The sequence below is a fragment of the Tinamus guttatus genome, unplaced genomic scaffold (genome assembly GCF_059628265.1).
Source record: "Tinamus guttatus ecotype Peru unplaced genomic scaffold, ASM5962826v1 Tinamus_guttatus_pri_ptg000674l, whole genome shotgun sequence".
In the NCBI taxonomy this organism is placed as follows: domain Eukaryota; kingdom Metazoa; phylum Chordata; class Aves; order Tinamiformes; family Tinamidae; genus Tinamus; species Tinamus guttatus.
The window spans coordinates 2,885,036-2,900,737 of NW_028289208.1; positions in this window are offsets into that span (position 1 = coordinate 2,885,036).

The window sequence follows — 15,702 nt, forward strand, 5'->3', positions numbered from 1 at the left end:
CGCCAGCTCATGCAGAACTCTGGGGTGCATCCCATCAGGGCGCATGGATTTTTGGGTATCGAGTTTCCTTAGGTGCTCTCTGACCCAATCTTCCTCTACCCAGGGCAAGTTTTCCTCTCTCCAGGCTTCTTCTCTTGTCCCTAAGTCCTGGGACTCTAAAAGGCTGCCCTTGGTAAACACCGAAGCAAAGAAGGCATTCAGCAACTCTGCTTTTTCTGTGTTATTTGTAACCTGGGTGCCCATCCCTTTCACCAGCGGACCCACGTTTTCCCTGATCTTCCTTTTGCTGTTAATGTATTTGAAGAATTTTTTTTTGTTATTTTTAACGTCCCTTGCCAGCTTGCCTTCCAGACGTGCCTTAGCTTTCCTTGTCGCATCTCTGCATTCCTTGACTACGTTCCTGTATTTCTCCCAAGGGGCCTGTCCTTTTTTCCACATTCTGTATACCGTCTTCTTCTGCTTGAGCATTGCCACAAGCTCCCTGCTCATCCACACAGGTCTCCTGTCCTCTCTGCCTGACTTCTTACACACAGGGATGCCCTGTTGCCGGGCGTGGAGGAAGTGCTGCTTGAAAACTAACCAGCTCTCTTGGGCCCCCCTTCCTTCTAGAGCTCTAGCCCATGGGATTCTTCCGAGGAGGTCTCTGAAGAGGCTAAAGTTGGCCCTCCTGAAGTCCATGACTGTAAGGCTACTTACAGCCCTGCCACCTCCTCGTTGAATCCTGAACTCCACCAACTCATGGTCACTGCAGCGGAGGCTACCCACCACCTTCACATCTGCTACAAGTCCTTCTCTATTTGATAGCACAAGGTCCAGTAGCCCACCTCTCCTCGTCGGCTCCTCCACAACCCGTGTCAAAAAGTTACCATCAACGCACTTCAGGAACCTCCAGGACTGGTTGTGCCTGGCTGTGTTGTCCTTCTAGTTGATGTCAGGGTAGTTGAAGTCCCCCATGAGAACCAGGGCCTGTGACCGTGAGGCAATATCCAGCTGAGTATAGAAGGCCTCATCAACCTCCTCGTCCTGGTCAGGTGGCCTGTAGCAGACACCCACCACAGTGTCTCCCACATTAGCCTGCCCTCTAATCCTTACCCACAAGCTCTCAACTCGCTCATCCTCCACTCCCAGGTTGAGCTCCATGCATTCCAGTTGCTCTCTCACATAAAGAGCAACTCCACCACCTCGCCTTCCCAGCCTGTCCTTCCTAAAGAGCACATAGCTCGCATGACTGGAGCGCTGCCATGGAAGGCTATCCCACCACGTCTCTGTGATTCCAATGAGATCATGACGCTGGGACCGCACACAGATCTCCAGTTCATCCTGCTTATTCCCCATGCTTCGTGCATTGGTATACAGGCATTTCAGGGAAGTAACCGAGCCTGCAGGTTTCCCAGGAGGGGTGAAAGAGGACCCTCTATAATCATATCCTATCCTCCCTTCCCCACTACCATACTCCCCCTGGATGCCCTCTGACCTTGGCTGTGTGGTACTGATTGCCCTGTCTGTGTGCCACTCCCCTTCCCCCTTCTCACCGAGTTTAAAGCCCTCCTAACCGGGTTGGCCAGCCTTTTGGCAAAGAGACATGTGCCCCTCTTGCTGAGGTGGTTCCCATCACTCCCCACTAGCTGATGGTCATCATAGTGCCGTGGTCATAGAAGCCAAAACCCTGTTGCCAAGCCCGTCGGTGCAGCCAGTTGTTAATCTGCCATATCCGCCTTCTCCTCCTTGAATCCATTCCCCTCGTTGGCAGGACAGAGAACACTACCTGGGCTCTCGTACCTTTGACGGCACTGAGTACATAGTACATAGATGAGTATAGATGGATTTTCCCATAAAGCCCATTAAAACACTAACTCAAACTTTTTTCTTTTATGATGTGCTTCAAAATACAGTAAAATTTCACACGCTGTTATTTCCACTGAAGACACTGAGTACATTTTTTCCTCTAGACAATCTTTTCTTAAAAAATAAAAGTACATCAAAGCACACCTGTCATTTTACCTCCCTAAATAAAGTTCTCTTGATATTTCACCTTTGCATTTACAAAGTGACATATACTTTGAAAGGATCTAAAAGCCACCAAAAATCTACAGCTTCCAACATCCCAAAGCAAAACAAGCCTTCAAGATATCCCAGGTGAGTAAAACTAAGAAAAAGCAGCAACAAAACCTAAGGAAACTCATGTTCTTCCAGTCGACACTGCATCAGAGTTGTGCATTTGTTCATACACCAGAGGCGCAGAGATGGGAAAGGGCTATTTGCTAATCCCAATTAGGCCACTGCAAACCTGACCATGTACCTGCTTATGATTTACATTAATGCAGGCACTATCACGCAGGGATAAGGCAATTTACATCAGGACGCTCACATCATTCAATTATCAGCTAACAGAAGTACTTATATTCATGAAGCTTCTATTATTAATGCTTTAGTACATTTTATATGAATTAGATTAAAAGCCTCCCCTAAAAACCTTCTCTGAATAAATGCTTGCCTTCTCTACATCACAAGACAAAGTTTTGGATAGAAAAACACCCAGAGCCCAAGTTTGCAAGGACAAAACTTCTCCCAGAGCACTCTGCTGTTTGCACTGCGGCCTCTCATACATTCAGTTCAGAGTAATTATAACCTAGATAAATCCAAGAGGGGAGGAATAAAAAACAAACCTTACACACTCACTGCAGAGATCAATGCAGAAGAGCCTCGTTTCATGCCACCATTGCAGCTGGCAGCATTAACAATACTTTATGCTCGTGTTCTGCTTTGGTGTCACATAGTTGTCCCCGCACACATGCACAGGCTTGTACCGGCAGTTCAGCGATACGTGCACAGGTTTCTATAACCGCCGAAGCTGCAGACTACAAACTAGAAACAAATTGATTACTTTGATCACAACAGGAGCATTTACATGAATCCATTTTTGATCGCAGCACAACTGTTAAGTCAGGATCCATGAAGCAAAGTAATGGATTAGTCACCACAGCTTCAATTAATGGTTTTGGTTCCCAGCGGCAAATCAATGTCCATCAGCTCTGACTTCCTTGTCAAAAGCAGGCAGGCAACAGCAGCATCTATAGCACCTAATTTACAGACCTTGTAAAATCTGGGAAGCAAGAATTGACAGAAGCATCTGATTTTACCTCAGGACAACATATAAATTATACTCTGCTCTTCTGCTCCATCTTGAGCAGCTTTGTCTAAAAGGGTAGAATAATTCAGTAGTGCTGAGTGCAGATATAAGTTCTGGTTTATCATTATCTTAAATCTTGTTTACTGGCTCTAAAATAACTATATCATCTCTCTCCGATTTCGACTAATGACCGCTAAACAATTTTAGCTCAGTAAAATCAGAATGCATGCAGACAAAAGAATTTGAATGAGAGAAACTGAGGGCTGCAGAATCATTGCATATGCAGCCTGCAGTGATTTTAAAGAGCTTCCCAAGCAAAGTGCACCAGAGAACAAGAAATAAGACGTGATTTACAAGTTTGTGTCTCATTTCCACACTGAGAACAGCAAAAATATAGTAAGAATTAGAAGCAGTTATTGGAGAAAAAAAATTAAATGCTAGACAGGGTACCGGTCATATGATGCAACCGAGTCGCTTGTTCAATGGTAACATTTGCGAAGGTAAATAAGGGAAAATATAAGGCAATCTTTGGTTTTGAAATAAGGCAATAGCAAAGCTCAAATTTCCTTTGAGAAGGACTTACTTGAAAACAAAAGCTTGATATTTAATGTGTTTCTACATACACCTCACAAATCCCTGAAACAACTGAGTTTACAATACAACCACATCTGCAACAACAAAAACTAAAGTGCAATGAATTTTTTTTTTTAAAAAAAAAAAAAAAAGTTCTGCTAGAGAACTTTTAGCCCCAATACTCAAGTAATCAACGGCATACTGGCCGTTGTCTCCAGGCACATGGAGGACAAGAGGGTGCTCAAGAATAGTCAGCATGGATTCACCAAGGGGAAATCTTGCTTGACTAACCTGATGGCCTTCTATGATGAAATGACCAGCTGGATAGACGAGTGGAGAGCGGTGGATGTCGTCTATCTCGACTTCACCAAGGCTTTTGACACCGTCCCTCACAACATCCTCCTGGGCAAGCTCCGGAAGTGTGGGGTAGATCAGTGCACAGTGAGGTGGATTAGGAACTGGCTGGATGGCAGGGCCCAGAGGGTGGTGATCAGCGGTGCAGGGTCTAGTTGGAGGCCTGTAGCTAGCGGGGTCCCCCAGGGGTCAGTCCTTGGTCCAGTCCTCTTCAATTTATTCATCAATGACCTGGATGAAGGCACAGAGTGCTCCCTCAGCAAGTTTGCTGATGATACCAAACTGGGAGGAGTAGCCGATACCCCAGAGGGCTGCGCTGCCATCCAGAGGGACCTGGACACACTGGACAACTGGGAGGTGAAAAACCTCATGCAATTCAACAAGGCCAAGTGCAAGGTCCTGCACCTGGGGAGGAATAACCCCAGACACCAGTACAGGCTGGGGACTGACCTTCTGGAGAGCAGCTCTGCAGAGAGGGACCTGGGTGTCATGGTGGACGACAAGTTGACCATGAGGCAGCAGTGTGCCCTTGTGGCCAAGGCGGCCAATGGAATCCTGGGCTGCATTAAGAGCAGCATCTCTAGCAGGTCGAGGGAGGTGATCCTGCCCCTCTACTCAGCCCTGGTGAGGCCACATCTGGAGTACTGTGTCCAGTTCTGGGCTCCACAGTACAAGAGGGATGTGGAGCTGCTGGAGAGAGTCCAGCACAGGGCCACGAGGATGATCAGGGGCCTGGAACATCTGCCCTATGAGGAGAGGCTGAGGGAGCTGGGCCTGTTCAGCCTGGAGAAGAGAAGGCTGAGGGGGGATCTAATCAGTGTATATAAGTACCTCAAGGGAGGGAGTGCAGAGGACGGGGATGGTCTCTTTTCAGTGGTGGCCACTGATAGGACTAGAGGAAATGGCCGGAAACTGGGGCATCAAAAGTTCCACAGGAACTTAAGGAAAAATTTCTTAACAGTGAGGGTGACAGAGCACTGGAACAGGCTGCCCAGAGAGGTTGTGGAGTCTCCTTCTCTGGAGATCTTCAAAACCCGCTTGGACGCAGTCCTGTGCCACGTGCTCTAGGTGACCCTGCGTGTGCAGAGGGGTTGGACTAGATGATCTCTAGAGGTCCCTTCCAACCCTAAGCATTCTATGATTCTAATTTGTATCCCATTGCTGTAAGGCCGATGTCAGTTCTTCTGCTAGGGAATATATCTTTTTTGCCACATCAATACATTTCTGTGCTTATGAATTTTCTACTGAACTCAAGGCGATATACACACAAACAATAAAGGGAAATCAAAGTTTTCAGAGAGGTAGTGAAACTTGTCTTAGGAAGACTTTTTCCTTCAATTCCCTATGCGTTAGCAGCAACTGTAACTGATCTCCTCTTCCATCTTTCCACTTCAACCTTTAAAAAAAATCTCTTGGATCCTTCACACAAGCAGCTTTTCTTCTGTTCCCAAAACAACCCTACAAGACATGCCCTAGGCAGCCTTCCCTGCCATGGTAGAAGTTTATCAGCACAGAAATGCTTGGGGTGGCACCAGGGAGCACCAGCCTCGATGGGCTATGCGTGTTCGGGGCTTTCTGAGCTGGAAGGACACGGGTCCACGAGGTCTCTGCGAGCTCTGCCCAGACGGACCTCGGCTTGGACACGAGCCCGGAGGCACTGGCGGCCGTGGTGGAGGGCACCATATTGGCTGGCAGGGTCACCAAAGCAGCAAAAAGAAGGTTCTTGTGTAGCACTCTTGCTCTAATGGCTTGTGGGGGATGGAGGGGACGCTTTCTTCTCTCCCTCTCTCTCCATTTTCTTTTTTCTTTAATTTTTTTTTTTTATATAAAGTTAGAGAGGCCCATGCTTGGCAAGAGCACCGCACTGAGTGACACAACACAAAAACGTCTGTCTTCATTGAGCAGCCCTTCTCTTGGATTTGTCTTTCTGAGCTTTCGAGTTAGATCACTCTAGCACACGCATGCTTTAAGCCAAACAAATCCTATTCTATCTTTTTGTTTTTATTTGGTTTTGAAGACTCAAAAGAGGAAGGATGAGAACTGTGCAAAGAGAATGAATTTATCATGAGTGATATAGAAGGGCCAATATTTCACCAATGCCAGTAAGCATGTCAATAATATGCAGTGTATGTAATAGCTCAGAGAGCGGGTATAATTGTACTAGCTCTAGAGCATGACTGTGTTTCTGTGCCATCGCCAGACTTTTATCTCCAGCACTGACATTGTTAAATCAAAACAAGTCAAGGACAGACTGGATGGCCCACTTGGTTCCCTTTGACCTTAACAAATAAATAGAGCCACAAATATTTAAAACTGATCTGAGGGGAATTTTTGGTTCGCCTGATCTCCTTCTCTCCTTCTGGAATGAGCCGAAGCAGCAGTGGGCCAGCTCGCACAGCAGCCTCCCGCAGGGCTCGTTAGCCCACAGAAGCAGCAGCCCAACAAGGGGCAAGGCTGGCAGAGAGCAGCGCGCGAGGACTCACCAGCCCCATCGCTTCAAGGAGCGACTCCCCCTGCTCCATGACGAGACCCGCACCTGCACGGCAGCACAAAAGCTGCCTCTCCTGCAATGCCCACCACAGTCTTCGTGGTGGTACCTTCCTGCAGCCCTAGGAAGAGACCTGTCCCTATTTAAGTATTTTATTGTAACAATTAAAACACAGTAAAAGCACGAGACTATAGTCAATGGTAGGAAACACAAAAATAGCCCAAGTATCTCAGCAAGTCACCAACACCAGTGCAACAAGGGAAGGGGCAGGGAGAATTCAAGAATACTTAGGCAACCTGACAACTGCTTTTGTAAACTCCTCCAAAAAAGACTCTCTTTGGGACCTTCTACCTTACGCCAAGCTGCTGCTTTTACTACTACACTATTTTTATGATGGGAAATATTTTTAAGACATGCATTACAATTCCTTCCTACAATTAAAGCTCATTAGTTCTTATCCTCCCTACAGAGGCTATGGAAAAAATTACCACAATCATCCTCATAGCATCCTTTACAGCTAAGGTATTTGTTAGCATGGTCTCCAAAGGCTTTCCTTTTTTCTTTTTTTTTCTCCCCCCCCAGAGCAAAAGAGTCTAAATTTCCTCAAGCTTCCCTTAGGGGTTGCATTTTCTGAACCTCTTCTAATTTCAACTGCCTTCATTTCATCTCTCTCTTATTTGAGCACCTCTCCCTTCATCCCACATTCTGGGTGGCATCAACCAACCTTTTTCAAAAAAAGAGAGCAGTGACTTTGCTCAATTCAGGTAGGAATCACTGGTTAGGACACCCTAAAATGAAATTACCTTTTTTTTTTTTTTTTTTTTCCCCCCCACAACAGCACTGCACTGCTGCCACACGTTGTACGTATTGGGTATATGATGTTCTACAACCACCAGACTGGGCTTTGCTGACCAGTTGCCAGGTCCATTATTTGTGGGTTACCACAAAGTTCTTTGCACTTACCTGTGTTCAATACTTGGGTCCACTTCTCCATTTTAAGATAATGTTGAATTCTGACTTTAGCCTCCAAAGTCCTTGTGAAAGAGCATCCCATCCGCAGCTCACCACAAACCTCTATTTTTAAGTCTACTCTCTATCACCAAAGTCTGCGCTGCAGCAACGTAACAGCAAGGCAAAGCTCAGGAGACTCTGACAGAGATAAGCCACAGAGAGTCTGAGCAACAAGGGAGACCATCAAAAAATTTGCTATGCTTTCCCCCTCCTTTTCATAGGAAAATCTTACTTTTTGCCTCCAGAGTAACAAGCTAAGCCCTGCAGTTACCAGAGGAGCTGACTCCTCAACACTCACCTTTTCTTGCGTAGAGCAGCAGGAGCGGCCGCACAGGTGGTGGGAATTGAGAGTCCTCATCAGCCGTGATAGGGGCCACCTGAGTGTCAGCCTCCCCCGTGGCCAGGAAACATTTCTACTCTCCCTTTCCAAAACACGTACAAATCAAACCTCTTCTCCAAAAAGCTTTCTTGGTTGGTTTCTTGTTAGCGCTCTTCACTCAGGAGAATTCCTGCTGCAAAAACAAAGAAAGCTTTTCTGAAATGTACTGATTTCTGTGGGAGTTACTTGTGTAAGGGCAAAGACCAGCCAACTATGTATAGCTGCTACTCCAAGCAGCTTTGTTAGTATAGTGTGAATTTTAAAAATGCCCATATCACAAAACTTAATGATTTGTGGGCTGGTTATTGTCTCTTTGGTTGCACCAGGATGACAGCCGGTTTCCGTGAGGCAAAGGATCCTGCCCTTGGCAACTCAAACACGTTCAAGTTAATTTAAGGCACTGAAAGCCCTGGACTGGCACCCCTGGGGCTGGATCCTGTTCATGTGCCCCAGGAACGTGCTGGAACTGCACAGCTCGTCTCTCCTCACCAGAGGTTACTTTGATTCTCAGCATCTCTCTCCCTCCTCTTCATTCTCGCGCCTTATGTCTTCCCATGAGGTGAAGACATTCACAGCCTTATGTGAAGAGGACGACACCTTGGTTGTCTGCTCTGCAGGGCCCCGCTGAACTTCTAGCCCCTGTTTACATGTGCTGTCAACGAACCTTCTGATTTCACTGTCTTTTACAATTAAAGAAAAGGTCAAAAGATTGCTGATTTGCATGGAGAGCTGTTATGGCTACTGTCAGCTCCCAAACTATCTGCCTTTTCCACAGTCAGACAGTTCTTTTGCATAAAAAAGCTCTCTGTATGGGCAGAGAAAGAGACAATTAAGCACATCGAGGCCACAGAGGTATTTACCATGCAGATAATTAGGTTCATTTTGAACGATATAATATACTTCACTGCTGATGGGCTTAAGATATTGTCACGGCTCCTTTGCTTAGTCTCCTTTAGCCTTGGTATTTCTAGATCAAAAGAACCTAATTTCCTCAAGCTTCCCTCAAAAGCTGCATTTCCCCAAACTCTCCCTTTTATTTTTTTTTCTTATTTCTCCCATTCTGTGTATTTGAGTATCGTGTAATTGTGTTTAATTCCTTCTCTTGTACGTGATATAAATTCGCAGATGTTATTAGTGAAGACCAACTTCATCATTTTTTCCCAACTGAAATACCTACAAAACTCTGCACGGCTATCAAAGGGAAACTGCTGGCACCATGAGCCCCAAACATAATTAAGAGATTGTTTACCTAAGTACTGAACTACAGGCGTAATTTTACCTGCTAAGAGCTACAAATTTCTCCAACTTAATAGGAACACATTTATTGTACTTCATCTGTTATTCTAATTACCAACCATATGGCTAAAGATGAAACACACTTGGCTAATGACAGAGCTGCAAAGAGAAATTATCTGTTTCCTACTCCAGAACTTGGATTCCCAGGCCATTCTTAGGGACAGGTGAGAAACCAAGTATTGCTTGTATATCCCTGCATCCTACTGCTGAAAAGAGTCTTGAACGATGATGGCAAACTTTTGATTATTATGGAGTCCTGCACATTACAAACTAATGTTAGTTACAAAAGTGATGTTAATTTTGTAACTAATGTTCCAAAACGGTGCTTGTGATAATGCATCCAATCAAGTTTTATTCTTTCATCTGTTCTTTTAAAAACAGGATAGCAAAGAAACTATGCTATGCTATTCTCATTGAACAGTTGTAGTGCAAAAGAAAAACTGAGGTAAATTGTTCATTGCTGCTCCTCACACATCAGATCTCATATTGATCGAGTTTAAAAAAATGCCATTGTCAGATATGGGGGGAGAGAGAGAGTGCATGGCCTAAATGTATTCCTCTATCAAAAAGAAAACTTGGGGTTTTTATTTTGTGCAACATGGGGAAGAGCACTGCTGTCATTAGAAGAAGAGTGTAGTTTTAAATATAGCTATTCTGTGCAGCAGCTGATATTAGGAATATAGCGATGACTACTTTAATGCATTTTTGCATAATGTTGTTTTAAAGATAATCTCTTAACAATTTATTTCCAAATTTTTAAAGTTACATAGAAAAACTAAGAAAAAAAAATAATTTAAACAAATATACATTCCTGAAAAGGAACTCCCACTGTTGACTTTGCTGCACTTACCTCTACCTCATTATTCTGGGCATCTATTTCTTTCACCTGTTATTTGAAATGTAGTATTTAGCTATTACTGTACGTATTAATGAAACATAACCATTTCCAGATCAAACAAACTGAGAAACAATCAAGTGAAGGCCAAGGACATACTGGTTCAGCGTTACTGTAATGACACAGATAAAATTACTGGTAAGTGAAGGCAATTGCATAGCTTCTGTGCTTCTGCTTGGGGATCCAGCAAAATGCCAGCGGAGAAAACAGCATTTGGAACTGCTGATGAATGTGGCAACATTAGTGGGGATGAAGGAAACAACAGGAGAAGGGCATCATGAGCAGATGTATTAGGAGGGTGCAGATTACAATGCAGAGGATATTAAACAAGCTCCTAGTTGATGTATTGAGCGACTTATGGAGTCTCTCAATCCAGCCAAACAGTAGGAGCCCTATTTACAGAGCTCAACAAGAAGGGCAAGATTTTGTCAGGAAAAATGTCAGAGCAGGACAAAAATCCTCCTAATCATAGCAAAGGGAGTGAGATGTTTGGTCTAAGCAAAAACCATGTAGTTGGATATGTAGGTAGAAGAAAAAGGGAAGTGAAAGTGAAGGAGCACTGGGAACTGACCTAATGCACAGGAAAACAGCCCAACAGCCAATTTCATCGTGCGCAGAGGGTAGAGGCAGTGCCAGCCAGAACTCCTCCCTCCGCAGCACGGAGCGGGTTTTGCACAGGTGGAAACGCTACCCAAGACGGGGGTTTTGCAGAACCAAGCCTATGGCAATCTCGAGGCCGGGGCACCCTCATTTGCTTTTTGACTTCGCAAGCACATTTACAACAGGCTTGATAAAAAGACAACTCCGTAAAATGTACCTCCTCCTAAGTAAAGAACTCTTGTAATGAAAGAAGGGGGGATCTCCATATTATTATTTAAGAACACTTTCCAAGCTGTCAAAGCACAGGCTCTTGACCTGTAATGTTTGCTGAGAAGCACTTCACAGAGCAGTACCAGCTCCCCGTAAACAGGCTTTTTATAGCAGCCACGCTGTAGTCCAACTGGAGAGGAGAATATCGAAACAACCGAGGGCTCTTAAGGGCATTGCAACTGTTATGTAAAAGAAAAGCTGTAAATGGATTTCCTTGCTGCAGTACATGTTTAGTAGCAGAGATGTGTTCAAAGGCAGAAAACTATTTGTCTCTGACTCTGCAATCGTTCTGTATTATTTTTTGCTGTATGCCAGGGTAGTGACCTTTCGAGATACAGCCTTAGAGAAAGCAACTTTTCTAGAAGCAGACTATCAGTCTAGAAAAATCTGGGAGTGTTTTACTCATATTATCAATCTCATCAAGGAAAAAAAAATCATTCTTCTTTAGAAAGACTGTAAAAAAGCTCATTCATCAGACAGCATGTGTGCGCACACACGTACGCATGTCAAGACTTACACACACAGGCACACGCTGTATATACATATTTTGAATAAGACTTCAAATTTCTACATTTCAGCTTAATTTTTTAACACTCATGCTTTTATCTCCGAGCAAAGAAGAAAATGCTCTTTCGCGCAAGAATTTACAAGAGGTGGTTTGGAACACAAAACGGTCAAAATCTTCACCATCTCTTTGAGTAACGTTAGAATTTGCTTCCTTCTGCAGAATTGCAGCAATTTATTCTGTTAATCATCATTATGCTACAAGTCTTCGTTAGGTCTTGGTGTTGCAGAGGCTCCAGCATTAGTCAAAGCTATACAGCCAACTCTAGGTAATAAAAAAGTCTCTTAGTGCTGAACTGATTATTGTAAACACACTTTAGTACACAAATAAAATAGCACCTCATCTTAGATCTTCAAAACCACAGTGTTGGGGTTCCCAATGAACTTCTTGTTGTCATGTATTATACCATGAATGCAATAAAACGCATGAACTAAATGCCACCTTAAGGCACAGCCATTTGCCATTTCCTACAATCCTGTTAAATACAGCAAGTCAGCAGCACATGGGAATGCCTGCACTTTATGGAAAACCTTGGAAGAAATATTTGCATCAGAAACGCATTGCTTACATACTGACTGTTTCAGGATTTCATTTTTGCCTCTGCAAGACATAAGAGTGAACACACTTGAGTTTCTTCTAAATATTGAGTGCCCTAACTACACCAAGCACTTTCTCCATTTATAAGATCTCGGTCTAAATTAAGTGCTTCCAATGGCAGAACGCTCTCCAGCAGCACACAGGAGCGATAACCTTTGGATGTGAAACTGAGCGTGGGTGTCCCTCCTCCTGCAGTACTTGGCATGTATTGTTATTATATCATGATCAAATTCTGTCCTGGCTACTTATGTTTTGATTAGCAGACATCCTCTCCACTGCTCCCTCACTTGACAGCATTCTTTGCTTCCCATCTCACAGGACAGTGTAACCCAGCTGCATTTCTAGCCAGTTCTTGTATTTCATTACAGAATTAGACACACTGAAAAGCCCCTAATGCAGTGGGTAACAGCCAAAGTAAAACTTGGAATTATATGTGAAATATTTTGCTCTGCAGGACCAGACATTTGGAATCAGAGTGAGATAACGCAGTCACAGTGAGTAGCGTGTCATAGGATAAATAAGCCATAAGTTTAAACACAATACAACAGGTATTGAATCTGCATAATCTGCATATATTTATATCTAAGCACGGGATATGCCAACTTTCTTGGCCTACTGAATATAAGATTTAAATATTCCCTTAAGAAGTAGACAATTTGACACAGTATAATTTGGTTATAGTAAAGAATAAATAAGGGCAACCCCCTGCTGATGATCACATCCAATTCACCGCAGCAAATACGGACGCTCAGAGTGGGCTTCCAAATCAATAACTTACGCAGAGCTCCCTCCTTGGGAGGACAGGGCAAGGTCTGCTGGGCTCTTGAGGCTCCCAGAACAGTCTGATGGCTAAAGCAGGTCAGTCAGGTTGTAAATGGCTCTGAACTCCCTCACGCTGCTTCATCTGCATCCACATCAGCCTCAAAATGAGTGGGAGTTTCCTTTCCTCCACGTGGAAAACCACACTGAAAACCACCTCCAATCCAATGGCTGCAACAGAGGGAATAAGAAAAGAAACACCCAGTTGGTACGAGACAGGAAAAGCTTGACTCCCAGCCAGCAAATCTCAGTCAAATGACCACAGCGAGCGTGACTGTAGCTACAGGGATCATTGCTGCCCACAGCAGCAACACCCCGAGGTGGTGGGTACTTCCGACGCCCAGGGCCAGGCAGCTTCACCCATCTGACACCAAAGGAGTTCACCACTGATGGAGTGCAAAGAGCTGCAACACCGCACGGGGCAGCCCAGGGACAACTCGCCCTGCCTTTCTCCCCCTCACCAAATGTCACTTGGCTCTGAGATCCCCCAAGGAGCTGCTGCCTGTTGGTTACACCTGACTTGCTGAATTTGGGTGTAAATAAAGAACGTAAGCCTTCTACCATACAAAACCCCGTGACCAACGGAGTGCCTGTGCTAGTGCTAGCACTCCTAGGCACCGAAATTTGTTCAGCCATTTGTCTACAATGATGTGGCAGGGAAGCCAGAAAGCACCAGTATTATTTAATCCTAATAATGAACAATAAAAAAACATAGTGCTGAAAATTATGCTGCAGAAACTATAAAGAAGAAGCAATTTCATCATATTGTTTTGCTTCTTAGCTTAACTTTGGATGTGGAAGAGAGCCAAAGGAGAGTCATTACACTATGCTCATTTGATACACTTTATACTTTCTTCACCAAGGCCAATTCTGCACAATAAAACTTTACTTTAAAAGAACAGAGCAGTTAATTTTCCATCTTGATAGCTGCTAACATAAACTTTCTGAACACAAGATATGTTTCCCCTGGCTGAGCTACTGCTTAAATACATTAGATATTTGAATTATCCTATTCATCTCAATGGAAAGTTAACTCTGGGTACTAATGATGCCTTGCTAAGCATCAGCCTCTCTTGGCTCATAGACGCATATAGAAAACGTCCACTGCACTTTTTGCTCATTTATGCAAAACACTCAACTGCAGAGGCAGATTATGCTACCAAACGTGCAAAGAGCCACACAAGCAAAGAACACAAACAACAGCGTTTCGCCTCTGTATTCCTGAGCTTTGGCTCCTTGCGCAAGCCTCTTTCCTAGAGGAAGGCCAAGACTCTGAGGTGCAGCTCAGGGGGATCGAGGCTGCAGCACTGTTCATCTCTAGGATGACCACAAGCTCTGTGTTTTTTCCTCCCTCGACATGTCCCACTGACACTTAGGAGAAAGGAGTGGGGCTAGAAAGGGCAGGCCAAAGGAAATGTCACGCTACATCCACACTGCTGCTAGGACAGTATTTGCTGTTTAGGCCTGGTGAGCTCAGGCTTAGGGCTAGAGCTAGGATTAGGTTTAGGGTTAGGGCTAAGAGAGAGAAGGCCTAGAGCCCCATGGGGAGTGGGGCTAGACGGACATGCCAAAGGGTAACGGGTACAAACTGAAGCACAGGAAGTTCCACCTCCATGTGAGGGAGAACTTCGTTCCTGGGAGGGTGCCAGAGCCCTGGAACAGGCTGCCCAGAGAGGTTGTGGAGTCTCCTCTGGAGATGTTCAAAGCCGCCTGCTGCCACCCTGTGCCCCGTGCTCTGGTTGTCCCTGCTGGAGCACAGGGGGTTGGACTGGATCATCTCTAGAGGTCCCTTCCAACCTTCTCAGATTCTGGTTCTGGGATTCTGAGGACTAACAGCTTCAGGCAGTCTCTGCCTCCAAGCTGCTGCCCTCAGGGTCCAGGCCCGGCACCTCCAGCCTCTCCATCTCCCCGTGCTGCGTGCCGGACTCCAGCACTGCAGGAGCACTGCAGCAGCAGGAATGCACGTCAGCTCTGTTTGAGGGCTGTCCTGCAGCTCCTAATTCAACTGTCGTTCTGTCTGCCAGCCCAGCGAGAGCGCGAAGCACCCAGAGCAGCACAGGAAACTGCTTGGGCTCCTATGTTATAATTCCTGCTGTTTGAATTCCAAGAATGGGTATGTGCAAAGGGAAAAGCAACGAGAGGCACATTTTATAGAAGATGAGAAGAGAACAAACATCTGTCACTTACCTAATTAGCAACTGGATGTGACTGCTGCTCCAGAGATGTATGCCTGGAAAGCCCTTTTTATTAGGGTAAGAAATGTGTGTATGTGCATTAGAGAAAGCAGTTACATCATGAACGATTCTGGAAGAATTGGCACTTTCCTCCTGAAACATCTGCACTGTAAGTAAAAGTATCATATATTTGTTTAACTAGCTGGGGAAGAATGTAATAAATAACATCCTTAGGAAACTTAGCACTCCCAACCACCCGCCCTTGCCAAAGAAAGGACTAATGTAAGCCAAGAGCACCACCCCATCAACCGCATTGTAGAGAGTGAAAATAAGGCCTTTTGAAGAAGAAAATCCCTAGCAATTTTAAAAAAAAATCAAAATCAAACTCCTTATGGCAGGCCTGGGAGGTACTGGGAAGGGACGGGAATTCAAGTCACGAAGCAGCTTTCCTACGAGACCCGTTGCCCAATGCCGAGGTGCCGAGGCGGCCTGGCCGCCCTCGCGCGGGTTCGGCTGCGCAGGGCCCGGGCACGGCGGTGTCTGGCACGAGA